Consider the following 16351-nt stretch of genomic DNA (forward strand, 5'->3'; position numbering starts at 1 on the left):
CAGGTTGTGTCAACGGGCAGGTACTCCGTCTCCCCTGGATGGTTCATCCATCTGTTACCCTCCAGGAAGAAGTAACGACTCTTCCAGTCTCTATTTGAGTCTGGGGTCTCAAAGATCACCTTCAACAAGGGGCTCCGACTAGCAAAACTATACATTCCCCTTGACCCAGAAATCTCGTCTGGACGGTAGCAGTGAAGAAATTCACGGACCGTCAGTCTCCTCTCTCCATTCGACCATGCACCATAGAGAATCTCCATGGCTATGAAGACCCTCCAGGCGTTAGGAGATATCTGTGTGACGGACAACCCTAGATAGTGCAAAAGTTCCCTATGAAGTGTAGAGAGCGGGAACCGAAGTCCTGCCTTCAACGCCTGCTCGTATATTCCGACACCCTCTACCCCTTCATAGTAACACTTCTCCGACACATGGGGCAGATGGATGGAAACGTAGTCCGGGATTTGGAAGTTAGTTCTAAAAGTGCTGAAATGTTTCTCCCTGATGACGGATGTGAACTTATGCACTGTCCACTCTGGCAACATGATGAACTTCCTCAGTCCATCAGCACCTACAACGGACTCCAGTGCTTGATTCCCGTCGTCATCAGAACCCTCTATTTCAACTATCTCTACATCCTCATCTGTAGAGGACGAAGAGGAGGCAGACGGACTCCTATCTTCGCCGGGGCTCTCTTGGTCTTTATGACCGGACGGGTATACATTCTCGTATTCCGTCCCGTCACGAACCACCGACTGGTTACTTGACGCACTAGACATTTCCTACAATTGACGATAAAACCTAAGACTGACGGGTTTGAAATCATTGACGGGTATAGTAAGCCTAACAACAATGCATGGACGGAAATGTAACTTGATTATGTATTGAAGTAAATACTTACCACACTTGGCGGATTAGGGGTGACGGTTGTTATAATCAGTAGATTCTCGTCCACGACGGAGTGCTCTGACAAGGTTGACGGCTTCGCTCTGACAGTCAATTTCTGGTTAAAAATTGTGAAAATGGGAGTAAGGCGCCTTATATATATATATAGGAGATGCGCGGAAGACGAAACGACGCTTCGATCCTATACAACGGCCACTCAGAGATTGACACGTGGCATGCTCAATAAATGTTGACAACCTGTCAGGGCACATCAACAGATTGTACCCTTCATGTAACCGTCAACTTGATGAATCTTCTTCTGACGGGTTGATCCGTCTGGAACCGTCATCCTATATTGCATGAATCCGTCAATCAGTTTAATCTTTCTTAGTCTCACAGATCCCTTTCCGTTATAAAAATACCCGTCATGCCCCTACGTTAGGATCGTCACCCCATTGATCCTTTGACCTAAAAACGGACGGACCATTGGGATGAAGGGGGCAACTGAAGATGATAAAATATAGAGCCTGATGGGCCTACCTTAATGGGCCTGACGGATTGAGACTGTTGGACCTGTGTAAAGATGGTCCCATGCGCTTTGAAAGCCCATCGCGGACAGACGCAGTATGGGCCCATGATCCGAAATCTCTATCGCCTAGAAAAGCACTAAGATCCAAAAAGGGAAATCGTGGCTCACCACATTTTGGAGAATTGGTATCAGAGTCCCACATTGGAAAGATTTGGAGGTCAAGAAGAAAAGCCACCTCTCCACCACTATAAAAGGACTGACATTCTCGGAAATCGGGGTAAGATTAATTGACCCTCTCTAGCGCTCTAAAAGTGAAAGGACGAATTCTGACTTGACCTTCGGAGAGTGTTAGGCCGGCACCACACCGGTGCTCTCTAAAGGTTTTCTTCGATTGTTCTTGTCGTGCAGGTTTGCTTTGAGTCGCGAGTACGGTGTGATCTATTGGTGACAATTTTCAACGTCATCAATGTATAAAAAAAAAAAATTTAAATATTAAAAATGAACCAAAGATTTTTAAAGGAAAAAACTTGTAAAACCACGTCAAACCATGGCCAAGTCGACGGTTGGGTGGGCGAAGGCTGGCATAACAGTGGGTGGTGAAGGTCAAATTTTCTCTTCATATATAGTTTTGAGTTTTTGTTTTTCCATAATTTGTAAGACATGAAATGGTGTTTCACTTTTTATACGTTTTTTAATAGGACTCCTTAGTTTCTGCATTGTCTAAATACAATGAATATTTGGATGAATATTTATGGTATGGTCTTATATTTGGCACCAAAATTAGGAAAATTTTTGAGACACTTTTTTTTTTTTGAGAAGAAATTTTTCAGACACTTAATACAAAATTAAACTTCAATTGTAAAATCTAATTAAATTTTCTCTCAACTTTAGATTAAGGTGTAGGAATAGAAACTTTTGTTTTGTTTGTTTGTTTTTATATATTTTTATTTTTATTCTTTTTACTAAGATGCGAATATATTCTAGGCTTGCCCTATTTGAGGCATTAATATCACTTAAATGTAAGGTATCAAAATGACTTAAATGTACCAACTTACACTACTGCAGTACTTTCATTACATCATAACTTCAAGTTTAGTATGTTCTAGCCTAAAGTTGGTCTCTCTTTTTATATACTCTCAATAGATGCTTCATGACAATTTCATATGTTGAAGATGTACTCTCTTAAATCTTTATTATGCTACGGACATAGATAATCTTACCGAAACACGTTAATTTTACTTCAGCTATCTATTTCTGATTTCTCTATTTTACTTACTCAATACCATAAACAGCTCTAATATGTTATCAAATATTCTAGCTTGTTACGCATTTCACAATTTTAGGTTAAAAGATTTTTCACATTTGGATCAATTGTATTTTAAAAATAGTTGTATATATAGGACCAAATTAGAAATTAATTAATTAAAATTTTTTTTTATCTATATCTATTTTGACTCCAATTCCCTATAGTGTTTGTGTAAATGACAAATTATGGGTTCACTCTTAATATTTCTAACAGAGATATGCATGATTTAAAACCCCACCTAATAATAAATGAAAAAAACCTATTTATTCCCCTTTATTTATTTCTACAACCTCACTCCGTACAGGACAGGTTTCGGCTATATATAAGAGATGCCTCAATGTTAAACGCTTGGCATCTTTATCATCAAAACAAGAACTATAAAAAGCACCCATCTAATTCATTTTACACTCACTCACTCTATCTCCAAATATGGAAATATCATTGCTCAGAATTGCAGTTTCCATAGTTTCAGTTGTGGTACTAATAACATGGGCATGGAGAGTACTGAATGGGTTCTGGCTGAAGCCAAAGAAGCTAGAGAAGTGCTTAAGGGAGCAAGGTCTTAATGGCAACTCCTATAGGCTTTTTTTTGGAGACTTGAAGGAGATCTCTAAGATGACAATTCAAGCCAAGTCTAAACCCATCAACGTATTCACCCATGACATTGCGCCGCGTGTCTTACCCTTCATCCATCAAGTTGTGACCAATTATGGTGTGTTTACAACAACTCTCGTATTTGTGATTTGAACTTACCAAAAAAAAAAAAAAAGGATTTTGTCAAACTTAGACTTCCAATTTGCAATCCATTCAATTCTAGCACACTTAAATTCATGAATGAATTTTAATTTTTCTGAAAGGAAAAACTTAGATAGGGTTATTTGTCTACTATATATTCTGTTTAAAAAAAAATTTAATTCACATACTTTTTATTATATTTTTATTTTTATCATTGGCGATACAACACAAATAGTATTATTTTTTGAACGAGAAATAAATGCAATCCACTTATGTATTTGAATTTAATTGAAAAAACCATTATTATTAATTCCGTAAATTCAGGTTGAAATTGAACTTTTGGCCTGTATGAAGTTAGCCTCTATATTTTTTTCCCCTCATTATAAACATAAACTTCAGATCAAATCTGCTAGCAAATGAATTGAAAGAAAAAAAAAAGAAAAAAAGAGAGAATAAGAAAAAGAAGAAGAAGAAGAGAACATAAATTCAGAGCCGTGGAGGAAGCTCAAGTTTTTGCTACCATTTGAAACTTTCTTCTTCAATTATGCATTTAAATTTCCGTGTCTCTAAAATTTTCAAAGACATAAAGTGAGATAACGTAACTGATGAGATTTTGAAATAAAAAAGAATAGAAGTGGAGAAATCATTGCACGTGGCTGGTGGTGGAGTGGAGTTTAGAGCTTCCTGGTTTATAAATATCCCAACAATTTTTGTTTATTTAGAAAAACCCAAACTTGATTATTTAAATAATCAATCTAATCATCACTTTATTATGACTTTCTTTTTAATAATCAAAATCCTAATATAAAGATTATCGATAGAAGGGGAAAAAGTCATTTTTGAAACAAGATTAATTATTTTTCAGGTAGTAAAAGCTGATGGAAGGACAGTCCAAAATTAAGTTTCAATGTGCCCAAATTATTGATAGATGATTACTTGTTTTATATATATATATATATATATAGACACACACATATATATGTATATATATATATATATATATACACACACACATATATGTGATAGATGATTAAAATTTCTATAATTTAAATAAATAATGGAAAAAAAAAATTGAGTGGAACACAACTATTTACAGTCTTCAGTAATTGGGTTCTGTTGGATTTGAATTTCGTTAGACCATTAAGGAATAAAGCTTAGAATATTGCTACATCCATTAAAAAAAAAAAAAATTCATCTAAATTTTCATACTTCTCATGAAAAAATTTATGACCACAACTTTTTGTGCCAAAATTTTATCACATTTTTGATACGTCAAATTATAAATAATAGATTCATATAAATGTAACAAATAACCTGTTATAATTTGCTTTATAAAATAATTGAAGAAAATATGGCAGTAAAAGTTATGGTTTTAGAATAACTTCTTTTACAAGCTTTCACATAACTGGTAGGTGAATCTCACTACAATACAAAAGCACTATGTGCCAAAATTTTGGTACATATTGTTGACACTCGAACAATATCCAAATAAGGACACTAGTCAATAAGAGGTTTAGATATGGGAAAATTACAACTTACCAACCTATTGTTTGGCTGAAATTTAAGTTGCCTATTTGTGATTTAAAATTTGACACTTTATCCACCTAAGATTTGATTGAAATTTAAATTGCTTTCCTGTGATTTGAAATCTCATGATGCAAGTGTTCCATTTGATTCTTTTTTATCTGATTTGATCTTGTATTTTATTTTATTTTATTTTGTTTTTGGAGGAGAAAAACATAAAAGTGAAGCAAAATCATATCTTTAACCATGTTTTAACAGATATGGATTAAGGAAATCTAATTGAACTAACCTCAGGTGGGTAAAGTGTGAAATTTCAAACTACAAGTAAAAAATTTAAATTTCAACCAAACTAGATATGGGTAATTTGTAATTTGCCCATTAGAAAATATTATCTCAAAAAAGAAACCACTATTGATTTTGGGATCTTTTAATAATAAAAAATAATAATAACAGAGGAAAAATTTAGATAATGTATTACATTCATGTTTTTTAAACTCGGATGGTTCAATTTTAGGATATGAACAATTTATTTATTGAAGCTAAGTATGAAGTAATTGCTTTTAGTCCCTAAGAAACCTAAAGTGATTGATTTTAGCCTCTAAAAAAATTTTTAGTGATGGACTTTAGTTTCTAAACTTAAATTAGTTGCTTTTAGTCCTTAATATGTCCAATGAAGTGATGATGTGTCAACTTTTAGCTTGGCCATATCATCTACAAGACTTAAAAGATCATTTTAAACTTTAGGGACTAAAAATCACTACTAAACTTTAAGGATAAATAATATACTTATTAAGTCTCATACATTTGAAATCTCAAAGGCCTAATGTAATTAAAACTCACAGATTATGAAATCCTAAAGAACTTATGTAAGTTCAATGGTGTGTGTGTGTTTATTGATATCTTCCTAACTTTATCTATCTCCTTATGTCAACAACCATAATTTGAACGTCAGATGTACTCAACTTTTTCTATACTAACACAAGCAAATATGCAGGTAAGAATTCTTTTACATGGATGGGCACAACCCCCAGGGTGCACATTATGGACCCTGAAAAATAAAAAGAAATCTTCTCCAAGATATATGACTTTCAAAAGCCAAATGCAAGTCCACTTGTCAAGTTACTAGCAACCGGACTTCCAAGTTATGAGGGTGAGAAATGGGCTATACACAGAAAGATTATCAATCCAGCATTCCATCTTGAGAAGTTGAAGGTTACTTTATTCTTTCCATCTGTTTGATGTTCATTTAAATCAATTTAGATGCAACAATGGAGTTTGAAGTGGAAAAGTCTATGTTTTAATTGGCTTTATTTGATAACAAAGTTGTATGTATTTTATTTAATCTTTTTAATGTATATTTCTCAGACTTAATTGTATTTTGGGTAGAATGTACTTGAGTTCATTTGCATTTTGTAAAAGTTGCATTTAGAGTCATCTTGCGACCTCAGGCAACTTGCTCTGCCCGCGAGTAACACGTGGCATAAAGTCAGGATCAGAGTGCTAATTAGGCAAGTTGCAACTGTCTTGCGACCAGCCAAGTCGCGACAAGGTCACGAGTTGCACGATTAGTGTACTTTGTTTTCTAAACTTTTTATGTCCAGCACACACATTCTAAGCTGTGGTGCATGACTAGGACTTTAGATAAGAGTGTAACTTATTCCTATACATCATTCTTATCATCTTAGAAGCCACACTCTATAAGAAAAGAGAGAAAAATTTTAGGATTTGAGCTAAAAACATTCTTCATCTCTTTTCCATCTCATTCATCCATTGATTGAGATTTGTATTCCCTTCATCTCACACCAATACACAAAACCTTGTGAGTTGTGAGTGAAGCCATATTCAAAATCCAATGTTTTTTGTGGTTTTCCATTGGTGCTTCAATGGAGGTGTTTTTGGAAAGTTAGGAGGAGAAAGGGCTCTGTACAGTTGGTTGCTAGCTGGAACTTGGAGAGGTCAAGTGAATTAGGGTCATGGGCTTGGAGGTTTCATAGGATTTCTTTGTATGGCAACTAAATTACCTAGTGGAGATCTCCGGTGACTTGGTTAAGGGAGAGTTTTTCCACCTGGACTTCTACTTTCCTCTTCCTAAACGCTTCCTTGTGTTTAGCCTTGGTTTGCATGCTTTTCTCTTAATTTCAATATAACTCTTTATTTGTTATGTTTATTGTACCTTGGTGTTTGTGATATGAAAATTGGTTAATCACTTATATTTGACTAAGTTGTTAGTCTAGATTAAAAGTGATTAAGTCATAAAAAGTATGGTGTAGGTTTCTAAATATTTGCTAGGGTTATTTTAGCATCATTCAGAAGTGAAACTAATGATTAAAATGTTGGTGAAAATATTGTAGGTCATGAATATTTATCTTTTCTCAAAATTTATTAAAGCTTTTTCTCAAATTTTATTTCATCTTTTGCAGGATGTGGATTCCATCATTACAAACATAAAGTAGAAATATGTGCAAATATTTAGCATTTATATGCTTCAATTAGTTACATCTAACAGTAAAGATATTATGGATTCTCAAAACAAATAACACCCAAGATTATGTGTGTGCGCGTGTGCATATGTGCTTTACTACGTATGAACCACAGTTCACATTGACATTTGGTTATGGGTTTTAAACGTCGTAAAAAAGAAAAAAAGAAGAAGTCGTTGTATATCATTTGTGTTTACAATGACGTTTTTGGGTTTTTTGCGACTCTTTACAAATGTCGCCTAAACTCAGATTTCTTGTAGTGTGTTTTTTCATATTAGTTTTGGAAGTTATGTGCCTACTAAGTACAGTCCTTGAAATTTTTTCATGTTGTTTGCTATAGAATATGTCAGCAGCATTTTATCTGTGTTGCAGTGACATGATATGCAAATGGGAAAGTTTGGTGTCTAAAGAGGGATCAATTGAGTTAGATGTATGGCCTTATCTGCAAACATTGATAACTGAGATGATTTCTCAAACAGCCTTTGGGAGTAGCTATGATGAAGGACGTAAGATTTTTGAACTCCAAAGAGAACAAGCTGAGCTTGTGATGAAAATTGCACTGTCTAGTTATATTCCGGGTTGGAGGTAAACCAAAACATTTCAATATCTACTAATAATTTGTAATCAAGTTTTTCTTACTGATTAAGTTCATTTATCAAAATAATCAAATTTAAAATAAATTACATTTTATATACTAAATTGTAAGGTAGTATTTGTTGGTTTTTAGACCCCTTAAAACCCAATTGATTTAACCTAGGTAATTAGCCAAGTGATTACTTAGTCAAATTAACAGATCTAGGTTAACACAAATATATCATATCAATGTATAGCAACGGAAAAATAAATAACACAACCATATGATTACCTAGGAAAACCAAATCGGTAAAAAACTTGGGGAGGATTTAACCTAGCTACCCTCAAGGTAAAAAGCAAATCCACTAGAAAGAATCGAAGTTCATACAATAAGACTTACAAGCCCCCACGCTCGACTTCTTATTGCTACCAACCAGTAGAACTTACTGACACGACCACATGCAAACTCCGAATCCACGGACTCCTTCTTTCTTTGGCCTTTGCAAAACACAAACACCCCCGTTTGTGACTTTGAGATCCCACTCAAAGGTTTAGCAACACAAACACTCCTGTTTGTGACTCCAAGACCACCCTTGAAGGTTTAGATCATCAACACCTTTGATGACAAGAGAAGGCAGCAACTTCTACAATACCGGATCTTGAGATTCTTCAAGGAATAACACCGGTAGAAGACATAAGAGAGTTTTTTAGGAACAAAACCCTAAATACAAAAAAGGCACACTCTTTTCTCTCTGAAAACCCACATAAAAACGTGCTTAGGGTTTCCTTTATATACTGGGAGAAGTAGATTAGAAACCCTAATCCTAAATGGGCTTGAACTACTGTTTGGGCTTAATTAAAATTCTGCAGATACGACTTTCGATCGGTCGAGCCTGTGTTTCGATCGATCGAACCAGACAGATTATGAAATCTTCTTCCTGCAACTTGTATGTTCTTGAATCTTGACTTGAATCATCTTGAGCATTGTCTAATAAAACCTATAGACTCTAAGATCTATATCTAGACAAGTTTGTGTTCACGATTTGCCAATTGTTCTAAACATTTAGAACCTAACAAACTCCCCCTTTGGCAATTCGTGACAAAACTTTCATACAAAATGAAATGCTCAAATACAAGAACAACCCAATACAATAAAATGCCCAATTACATCACAAATTCCAATCTAAGACTCCTAACCTAGAAGTTGTAAGAATTGGTAGAAGGTCTTGATCGGAATGCACCTGTCTTTCCTGAAACACTCAACAAACACATCACCGCATGTGTGGAAAGAAAGACATATATACAATAATATGAAACAGAATATAAAAAAAACAAAAGTAAACTAACTCTCCCTCTAAGTTAGATACATCAAAAAGTTTTATATATTCTCCCCCTTTGAAAAACAATTTTATCTCCCCCTAAACAAAACAAACAGGTCATCTATGTCTCCCCCTTTTTGTCACGTATTGACAAAGACTACCTAATCAGAAGATAGACAGAAAATATACGCAACAGAGTAAGAGAAAATAGAGACAACTTCCCCTATGAAGAGCAACAACTCCCCCTATGAACCACAAAGGTTAAAAAAATTTTCTCCCCCTATAAAAATAGGAAAAACAAAACAAGTTTTAGGAAAAACAGTTTTGGGGAAAAATAAAGGGAGTGGGGATAAAGAAAAAGACACAAACCAAGTTTTAAAAAAAAAACTAAGTTGAGGATACACATGAAGAAAAATATTCTCTCTTTCAATAAAATGCAAACATGGCACTATGTGACCCATAAATAGTTGCATGAGTAGAGAAAATATTTGCACATTGATTATCCATCATACTCTTAAGAAAATAATTTTCTATAGTTCACACATAAAAAAGGCATTTACTAGAAAGTACATAGCTCAAAAATTAATCAATCAATTTTTGATCAAGTTGAGTACCCAATGTAGCAAAGTGTATGCATGTTATATGTGAAAACAATGAGAGATATGACTGCAAAACTACAAGATGGATACAGAAAACAATGCAATGCATGTGAATCCTAAACATAAATGATGCATGGAAAAATCAAATTTTTGAAAAAAACAGCAATTTAATGCAGAAACTCCTCAAAGCACAATATTTCATGAATGAAATGCATGAGTATGAGATTAAAAGTTTTTTTTAAAAAAAAACACTTGAACTCAACCCAGATCTTCCAAAAACAAGTTTTTCAACCAATTGTCCTCAAAAACTCAAACATTAAGCATATTTTGCATCAAAATCAAGGAACATGTAATCTTGGATGGCCACAACAAGATCACACACAATATAATGTACCAAGTTTAGCAAAGAGTAACTCGTGTAGTGTGTGCAACTAGTAAAAACTTGAGATATATGTGAGGTGATATGTGAATAGCAATCAATCACACCGTCTACAAAATTCATCACAAAGAATTTAAAAGAGACTATCACCTAAAGAGTTACATCATATAACTCCCACATCTCCTAGATCATAATTTTGCAATCATGTATGTTTCTTGATTGTATGCCTCATAATATACACACCAATTTTAATTATATGATTTGGCATCAAGCCTAATAGTACACACCAATTTTGATTTTAAGAATTAAGCACTTTAACCGAGGCTTCACCTTATGTTCTTTTTGTGCATGTGCTACACTTTCTCGAGCACAAAATCTTATGATATGCACTAAGGTGTTCATGATTGGCTAGTGAACAGTGGTGAGATGGTTATTTATACCTTTCTCTAAAGGTTCAAGTCCGACAGTCAAAGACATGTGACTTCAAGATCAAGACAAAGTGATCAAAACCATAAACATCTTTCCTACACAACATGCACTACAAAGTTTCAACTAGTAAAGTGCAATAAGTAAGCTCATCAAAGCTAAACAAGGTACATAAACTTGTTATGTAAAAATAATATGGCCAATCCTTGATTATAAATCCAAGATGTGAAATACAAAACACAAAAATCTTTTTGGTTTTAAAAACTACATGACCAAAAACAAAAAAACACATATTATGCTAAATGAACAATGCAAATGCAATGCATGACAATGCTTAACTAAGCTATAGAGGGTACACAAACAAGAAATATTAATTTCTTAATTAACCCTTGAGTACATGTACAAACTAGTACATACTCACATAAAATCAAAAATAGCTTTCAAGTTTCTCCACAATGTCAAGCATGTTCTAAATCAAGAGAGATATCATAATTCATGTAATCCTCAAAACAAATAAAACAAGACACAAAATAAAATATTTTTGTCTTTTTGAAATTTTTCAATGTTTTTGGATTTTTTTTTTTAATAAAAACCAATCTAAAAAACAAAACAACCAAAAACAAAAACAAAACATGTCCATAAACAATTGAAAGAATTAAATTAGGGACAAGTTAACAACACTCACCTTAGAGAATCTTTTCTCACCCATCTAGCACGAGTCTTCGGCTTTGTAGGTGAAAATCCATGAGAAGCAGAGTGTATTTGAGGGATCACACCAATCTTCTAAGAAAGACTAAAATCCTGCAAATTCCTTTCACAAGCCAACAAGCTTAAATTTTTCAAAATAATATGAAACAATTTATATGGACTTATGGCAGGAGAAATATCATCACAAATCCTAGACTGAAACACAAAATGCTTAAATTTCAGTTTATGACAATTAGGACGAATGTGACCACGAACACCACAAAAGTGGCAAACTTGAACAAATTTAGGAATGTCAGTATTCCTAGTGGGGTTTCCGGTCACAGGCTTTGGTCAACAAAGAACAATTTGGTCTAATATGACCAACAACACCACAAAGGTGACAGGTAGGCACAAAAACAGATTTATTATGCTCTCTAACAGTAGGTTTAGACTTAGGTTTAGAAATTTCAGCGTCTACATCAGAACTTTTACCTTTGTCTAACCTAGCAAAAATAAGCCTTTTCTTTATTATTCCTCTTGAAAGGAGGGATATAAACTTTCTCAGTTTTAGGCTTAAGAGAAACAGAAACACTTTTGTTATCAACAGCAGGCTTGGTATTAGTCAAATTTTCAATTTTAGCTTTAGATTCATCTAACTCTTGTTCCAAGCTTTTCATCTTCTCATCTTGAAAGGAAATTTGATTTCTCAAAAATTCATTCTTTTTATTAGATTCATCTAATCTAACAATCAATTCCTCTTTTTCAAGATTAGCCAATTTTAACTCTTCCTTGAATTTCTTAGCAATTTTCATAGATTTCAATAATTCCTTACGAAGAGTTTCACAGGCATCAATAAAATCAACAGAAGCATGAGTAGAAAAATGATCAGAAAGACACTTCAAATTATCCATGACAACAGGGGTCAAGGATCAGCTCTTAGATCAAAAGATCTAAAACAAAAGAGCAACCCGCTCTGATACCACTTGTTGGTTTTTAGACCCCTTAAAACCTAATTGATTAAACCTAGGTAATTAGCCAAGTGATTACTTAGTCAAATTAACAGATCTAGGTTAACACAAATATATCATATCAATGTATAGCAGTGGAAAAATAAATAACACAACGATATGATAACCCAAGAAAACCAAACCGGTAAAAAACCTGGGGAGGATTTAACCTAGCTATCCTCAAGGTAAAAAGCAAATCCACTAGAAAGAATCGAAGTTCATACAATAAGATTTACAAGCCCCCATGCTCGACTTCTTATTGCTACCAACCAGTAGAACTTACTAATATGACCACGTGCAAGTTACGAATCCACGGACTCCTTCTTTCTTTGGCCTTTGCAAAACACAAACACCCCCGTTTGTGACTTTGAGATCCCACTCAAAGGTTTAGCAACACAAACACTCCTGTTTGTGACTCCAAGACCACCCTTGAAGGTTTAGATCATCAACACCTTTGATGACAAGAGAAGGCAGCAACTTTTACAATACCGGATCTTGAGATTCTTCAAGGAATAACACCGGTAGAAGACATAAGAGAGCTTTTTAGGAACAAAACCCTAAATACAAAAGAGGCACACTCATTTCTCTTTGAAAAGCCACATAAAAACGTGTTTAGGGTTTCCTTTATATACTGGGAGAAGTAGATTAGAAACCCTAATCCTAAATGGGCTTGAACTGCTGTTTGGGCTTAATTAAAATTCTGCAGATATGACTTTCGATCGGTTGAGCCTGTCTTTCGATCGATCGAACCAGACAGATTATGTAATATCAAATCTACAGCTTGTATGTTCTTGAATCTTGACTTGAATCATCTTGAGCATTGTCTAATAAAACCTATAGACTCTAAGATCTATATCTAGACAAGTTTGTGTTCATGATTTGCCAATTGATCTAAACATTTAGAACCTAACAGTATTTATTACATACGCCCTATTTTACATATTCTTTTACGCACTCTTGGAACTCGGGAATTGAAGTTACTATTTTAGTGCATTTTAAGAGTGTGGAAGAATGTGTAGAATAATGTGTAAAAATGTCATTAAGCAAAAGTAAAAGTGTTATTAAGCAAAAGTAAATCACATATGCTTCATGTACGCTCAAGGTACCATTAATTTGAACCAATGGGTTTGAAGTTTCACTTACTAGCTTTGTGTTGATTTCCTAGAGCCATTTTCTTCCCAAAGAGCAGCCAATTAAGACCACAAAAAGTCATTTTGTGCAATAACGTAACGAGTGAATTTAAAAATTAAAAATCACTATAAGCGTATTTTAATTTGCTCTCATGTTTATTATAATATTTTTTAACTATAATAAGGATTTATTAATAGCCTTATAGGTCAACTAATATTTTTTGGAGTTTTCAACGGAGATGTCAGAATTCAAATCTCTCTTTACCATTACCAGCATTGATGTGATTCAATTTTCCTTTTTTCCTTTTAGTGAGGGATTTAATTCACTTTATCTTGACTCATGTTTGTATGAATGGTTCACATGTAGGTTTTTGCCAACTAAAATAAACAAGAGGATGAAAGAAGTTGACAAAGAATTACAAGCTTCACTTAAAGGCATTATCAACAAAAGAGAGAAGGCAATAAAAGCAGGTGAAGCCATAACTGGTGACTTACTAGGCATACTTCTTGAGTCCAACTTTAAAGAAATTCAAGAACATGGGAACGACAAGAATGCTGGAATGAATCTCCAAGATGTAATTGAGGAATGTAAGATATTTTATTCTGCGGGACAAGAGACCGTCTCAGTTTTACTTGTTTGGACAATGGTTATTCTGAGTAGGTATCCAAGTTGGCAAGAACGTGCAAGAGAAGAGGTTTTACAAATCTTTGGTAAAAACAAACCAGAATATGATGGGTTAATTCACCTCAAAATTGTGAGTTCTTTAAATTAGTTTACATTGAATTGCTTCCAAGAAGAAATAGATCATTCTTTCCTTCAGATTCCTCGGAATACAAGTTATTTTTTGTGCAGCATCATGGATAACAACAAAAGCTATTGATAGAAGTATATATAGAATATTAAGATATAGGATTGATTTTCATGTGAAGGGACTGAAGTTAGACTAAAGGGTTTTACACTTTACACTATGCAGGTCCCAAAGGGAAATCATATATATGAGGACTAATATCAAATCTACATTTTTTTTTTCCTGTTTCTTTTTTCTCTTACAGGATCTTGTTTATTGCATAGGAACCTATTTAGTAGATGGAAGTATATATAGAATATTAAGATATAGGATTGATTTTCATGTGAAGGGACTGAAGTTAGACTAAAGGGTTTTACACTTTACACTATGCAGGTCCCAATGGGAAATCATATATATGAGGACTAATATCAAATCTACATTTTTTTTTTTTTCCTGTTTCTTTTTTCTCTTACAGGATCTTGTTTATTGCATAGGAACCTATTTAGTTGATAGAAGTATATATAGAATATTAAGATATAGGATTGATTTTCATGTGAAGGGACTGAAGTTAGACTAAAGGGTTTTACACTTTACACTATGCAGGTCCCAATGGGAAATCATATATATGAGGACTAATATCAAATCTACTTTTTTTTTTTTTTCCTGTTTCTTTTTTCTCTTACAGGAATCTTGTTTATTGCATAGGAACCTATTTAGTTGATTGAGGAAATTGCACCACCACATTTTTGTAGCGATGTGATAATAGATTTGAAAATAGGAGTACATTTAATCCCCCAAAAATTTTGAGGCTTTCAATCAAGTTTGACATACTTCGTTAGGCTAGTTAATTAGTATGAGATTTTATTGTCGAAGTAACCAAATGAGTTATTCAAATATTCGATCATTCACTAGGATGAATTTTTGTTTTCAAAACTTCTTTGAGTCAGCATTTTTGGAAGGGCATTGCTTCTATCAAAGATTTCTTAAATGAGTCTGATATGCATATCACTAGCTAATGAATTCCTACAATATATATCACAGGTGACCATGATTTTGTATGAAGTTCTAAGACTATATCCACCTTCAATTTCCCTTTGTCGAACTGTTCATGAGGAAACAAAACTCGGAAATTTGATTTTACCAGCTGGAGTTCAACTCTGCTTACCGGCAATCCTTGTTCATCATGACTCTGAACTTTGGGGTGATGATGCAAACGACTTCAATCCAAATAGGTTTGCTGAAGGGATTTCAAAAGCAACAAGGGGTCAAGTTTCATTTTTCCCATTCGGATGGGGTCCTCGGACGTGCATTGGACAAAATTTTTCTATGATAGAAGCCAAAATGATTCTGTCTGTGATTCTACAACACTTCTCCTTTGAGCCTTCCTCGTGTTATGCACATGCTCCTTTCTCAAGTATAACTCTTCAACCACAATATGGTGCTCACATTATTCTACGAAAGCTTTAGAATAGAAAATAGAAGTTGCTGTCAAATAAGCTTTGCATTCGTGACTAAAGCAACATCTCATATGTATATTGATACTATTGGCAAAGTGTCGTATCTTCCTTCGAAGGATACTATTTTCATTTAGTGATTGGCTTTTGAATAAATAATACTGAAGTTGTTATAAGAGAAAGTTATATCTTTCTTCCTAGTTTCTTTTAGTAATTGGCATTTGGATGGTAATATTGAAGCTGAAACAAGAGAAGGATTTTTTTTTTTTTTTGGGTGATAAACTGCCATTTCATTAAAGACTAGATAGAAAAAAAAGGCAGTACAACAATCTTGCCCACAAGCTTCCAAGATAGAAGGAGGAAAATTACACTTATTACAAGAGAAACCTACTCTAAGAGCAACAACATGTTTAGCAGCAGAATGAGGTGCTGAGTTCAGATCTCCTAACCCAGCAAAACTCACAACTAAAAAAAGATAAATTTAGATCAAAAGCATTACGAATGATTAAGGAGATAGACCGGTTAGTTGGTTCTTC

At 33.9% G+C, this 16351-nt stretch overlaps 1 pseudogene; it reads left to right on the forward strand.

Annotated features, from left to right (window-relative positions):
- Positions 1 to 3143: 3143 nt before the first annotated feature.
- On the forward strand, positions 3144 to 15828 carry LOC115988379 (annotated as a pseudogene).
- The last annotated feature ends 523 nt before the right edge of the window (positions 15829 to 16351 follow it).

The sequence above is a fragment of the Quercus lobata genome, chromosome 5, assembly GCF_001633185.2.
Source record: "Quercus lobata isolate SW786 chromosome 5, ValleyOak3.0 Primary Assembly, whole genome shotgun sequence".
NCBI lineage: Eukaryota > Viridiplantae > Streptophyta > Magnoliopsida > Fagales > Fagaceae > Quercus > Quercus lobata.